This window comes from Mus caroli, chromosome 7, assembly GCF_900094665.2.
Source record: "Mus caroli chromosome 7, CAROLI_EIJ_v1.1, whole genome shotgun sequence".
Classification (NCBI taxonomy): domain Eukaryota; kingdom Metazoa; phylum Chordata; class Mammalia; order Rodentia; family Muridae; genus Mus; species Mus caroli.
The window spans coordinates 801,706-806,122 of NC_034576.1; the positions used below are offsets into that span (position 1 = coordinate 801,706).

The 4,417-nt window shown below is 44.1% G+C and overlaps 1 non-coding gene across 1 annotated transcript; it reads left to right on the forward strand.

Annotated features, from left to right (window-relative positions):
• The first annotated feature begins 628 nt into the window (after positions 1-628).
• Positions 629-800, forward strand: LOC115031608. The gene has a single exon (XR_003837283.1). It is a non-coding gene; the product is annotated as a U1 spliceosomal RNA (small nuclear RNA).
• The last annotated feature ends 3,617 nt before the right edge of the window (positions 801-4,417 follow it).

Below are 4,417 nucleotides of genomic sequence, written 5' to 3' on the forward strand. Positions count from 1 at the left end.
AAATAATTTAATTGTATCTCACCTGCTGGAGCAAATGCATCTGCAGCACCGAGGCCCACACACATTTCTTGCCAAGTTCCATTCAGAACCTTACTGCTGTGCTCAGAATCCTGCAGCACCTTCTTCTGCCGGGAAATAACCTCTGAAGGTCCTACCACCATACTTGTGACTACTGCAGAGCTCACCCCGCCAGCTCCCAGACCCAGGCTTTAGAAATTCTCCAGCTCACTTCAACCAGCTCTCCCCAAAATGTCCTCAGAGTCTTCAGCCCTGTACAGGGCTTTTGCATTTGCTGTGACATCTGCCTGGATCAGATCTGACACCTGGCCTGTGGGTCCTGCACACGCATGGTGCACACACACACACACACACACACACACACACACACACACACACACACATTTATACATACTGGCAAAACACTCATACACTTAAATAAATAATTTAAAATGTTTTAAATACTTCTCCTGGATATTCCAAATAAAGCAGGTCCCTCTTTGTGCCCCATCAGACCTTCATATCCATACTCTGTCTCTCCTCCTACGTGTGTGGTCAAATGGAGAAGGTTGTGTGCTACTCACAATCCACAGCCACCACCGCCTGAGTCGTGTCCACAGTTTGTATCAGGATACTTACCTAGAAGAAGAGATACCATGATCACAAAGGTCGTTTTCCTGGGGTGAGGCTTATCCATCACATCCAGAACATCTTGATATTCTAACCCCTACGGTTTCCCCAAATTCAGGAAACTCAACTGCATACTTGGTGGTAGTGAGGAACTGTATTCATGCTCCCCTGTGGGAAAAATAAAAACATTTATATTATGAATCCCAACCTTGAATTAAATGGCATTTATAAGCCTTTTTGGGTGATTGGTTTTAAAGTTGTAAAGTTGAAGCTTCCACAATGGCATTAGCATCCTATATGGTGGGAAATACCCTAGAACTAGATTGATCTATCTATCTATCTATCTATCTATCTATCTATCTATCTATCTATCTATCTATCTATCTATCTCTCCCTTTTTTGTTCTCCTCACTATGTCGGGATTAAGATGATTACATATCTGCAGCCTGAAAGACAATTTTCAGAACATTCTAGAATTTCCCCACCCACTCATCCATTTTGTCCACTTCCAGGGAAGCCAGATGTAAGCTAGTCTTTTGCAGCAACCCACAGTGTGACAGGAATGTTAAACATGAAGGTCCCGAGAGACTTTTCCCTGTCTGGAACTGTCTTTTGACGAGGCCAGTCTTGTGCAGACCCAGTGCAGGTAATGTGATCTACAGTAAGCTCAGGATTACACTGGCTGCATCATACCCATGGCTGCATCATACCCATGGCTGCATCATACCCATGGCTGCATCATACCCATGGCTGCATCATACCCATGGCTNATGGCTGCATCATACCCATGGCTGCATCATACCCATGGCTACATCATACCCATGGCTGCATCATACCCATGGCTACATCATAACCAGAAGATGGCATTTCAGGGCCCTTCTCTCCCTGTCTTCTGGCCCTTACATTCTTTCTTCCTCCTCACCTGTAATGTTCCCTAAGTCCGACACGGCAAGATACAAAAGCCTTGTTGAGAGGTGAGCAATCAACTGTCAATCATTCTCAGCACTTTATACAGTGTGGGTTTCTGCTTTTACCACCATTCACTACAAAGACAAGTTTCTTTGATTAAGGCTGAGTCACAGCTCTCTGTGGGTATAAATATATTCAGAAGGTAGTGTGATGCTATGTCAACCTAGCTGAGCCACAGTATGTACTGTCCTCTGAGAATCTATGAGTTCCCCAGCTGAGTGTTTCTGACCAGGTTTGCAGTGTCAAGCATGGATCTCCTCCTATGTAGAAGACCTCAAATCTAATCAGAGAATGATTGGTTATCCCAATAGCAGTCACGCTTCTATGACACAAGAGGATTAATCTTGCCTGGCAGGTTGGCACTGCTGTTTATAGATTTCTCACCCTGGATATTGATAAATTCCTGCAGAGAGGGAGTTATTGTCTTGAGTTCTGAACCTACTTACTGGTGATTCCACCGGGTTCCTGTGGATACTTCCAAACAGGTGTTGAAAGCACTGGTTAAATTTGAGTCTCCAGACAAAACCAAAAGACATGAATAGGAGTACAAGAGTTGAAGGGAGGAGGGAACATAGCAAGGATTGGAGGGACATAAGAGAGAGTAGGTGAGAGCAATCTTGATATAGTATACACATGTATGAAATTGTCAAAAACAAACTTATTAACTAAAAGTAAATCAAAAGGGGGGAGTAGATTTATATAGCCATATGGAAACAGTGCCGTTTAGCTGTTTCTTCTACAGCTCAAAGAGGAGGGATCCCAGGGAACTACTGTAGGAAATGTCCCTATCTGAGGCTGAAACATTCCAAGAGGAAGCAGGCTGCCCCAGTTCAAGGGACATTGGCTGCAGTTCTAGGTAGTACCACTAGATATCAGTATTCAGCGTGTCAGTGTTATGACCGAAAAAAGACAGGGGTGCGGGTGGGGTGGAGAGGTAGGGAATGGACAATAATGAGCAAGTATCATCTTGGAGGCTAAAATCCTATGAAAAGTTGCTTGTGAATTCTTTAGAGATAATCTATGCAACAAATTACTGCAAACCTAATACCTTACAAAAAGTCAGGTTGAGTTAAGGTAGCAAGGTAAACATCTCCCTCCAAAACCAATGGATTCCCGACTAACTGGTTTTGCATGTGAATCATCTACTTTCAGCCTGTTTATTTTTGTTTGCTTGTGCTTTGACTTCTTGTGGTCTCCAAAACTCTGTAGAGGACTAACTTTCTAGACGTGCCAAGCAACTCATCTATTGTGAGGTTTAATCTGGTTGTCAACTTGATTGGACCTGGGCTCAGCTAAAAGACACGCCTATCTGAGGCAGGTCATTTCCTGTGACCTGTGGACTGAAAGTCAGTGGCTCGCCATGAATCCTCTAGGCCTTCAGTGCTAGATTAAGACAGCTGAGGCATCCAGCTAGGTGGACTGGACTACTGGGCTCTCATCCTCTCTAGTGTCCAGACAGCCATTACAGCTACCCAGTCCATATTGCACAGACCAATCTAATAAACCCTATATAATATCTACTCTTGAGGCCCTGTCTCAAGACAAATAACAGCAACAACAAAAACATTCTGTCAATTCTATTTCTCTAAGGCATCTGTCCTCAGCTGTGGGTTGTGAGCCTCACTTTCTCCCTACGGAGACTTCCCTGACCTCAATCCTTAGGGCCACTGAACTTGCCTGAGTGCAGCTTCCTAATAAACCTGCCTTTAATATAATCTACTCTGATTTGGATTGGCTCATTTCACTGGTGTCAGAGAAATAACCTATCAATCAACACTCAAAAAAAAAAAAAAAAAGTAGCAGGCATTAATGTCCTCAGAGCCACAGAAATTATTCAACATTAACTAATCCTAAAGTTGATTTTAGGATAATACAATAATGCCTCTTGCTCACCAAGTCCCCTATCCCTAGTACCTCCTGACAAGACTTGTGCTTCTCCATGAAGTTTTGTGTGACACTATATGTCACCGTGTCTACTAAAACTACCCAATCAATGTCTGTTCTTTCTTATCTGTTGGTTTCATCCTATCTATATTCTAAAACATTCTGATGCCTGCATGAAATGAGAAATAAGGATGTGCATCCCAGAGGTTTGGGGTAGGAAGGGTGCCATTGTGAACACTGGACCAAGCCACCTTTGCAGGGACCATAGATTGCTCAGAGCAGGATCTATGTGAGTCTGGCAGTGAGATTTCTGCCTAGAAATGAGAACAGCCAGAAGGCTGCCTGAGGGAGAGATTGGTCCAAGGAAAGGTAGGCAAACAAGAGCAGAGAGGGTCAGGCAGGACAGCAAGGGGTAACGCATCACACACATGAATAGAAAGCACCATGGAGGAGAGAGGTTCTGGGAACATTAGAACTCCTCCTAGCCAGAGTCCTGACAGGATCCAAGCTTTCTTTCTCACTTGCAGATGCTTTCTGCACAGGTAAGCTTCTCTTTTGTTGCCTGCAATGTTCCTGCAGATGATAAGACAGAGACAGATAGAACCACAGAGACAAATACTCTTGCCCAAGCCTGGAGATGACAATCTTTGCAATCTTCCAAGCCTAGAATAGCCACAAGATCACATCTAAGGAAGAGGGAAAGCAGGACTTAGGACAAAGGTGGCACCTTTGGGGGTTGCTGCCTCCTTGGGTTTGAGCCCCAGCACAACATAAAACTGCATGTGGTGGTGTATACCTGTAATCCCAGAACTCAGGATAGGCAAGAGGATTAGAAATGTAAGGCCACCCTTTACCATATACAAGCTTGAAGGAGGCCAGAGTGGACTAGTTAAAAGTGTTTGAAACAGAAGAAAAAGGAGGGAGGGAGGGAGGGAGG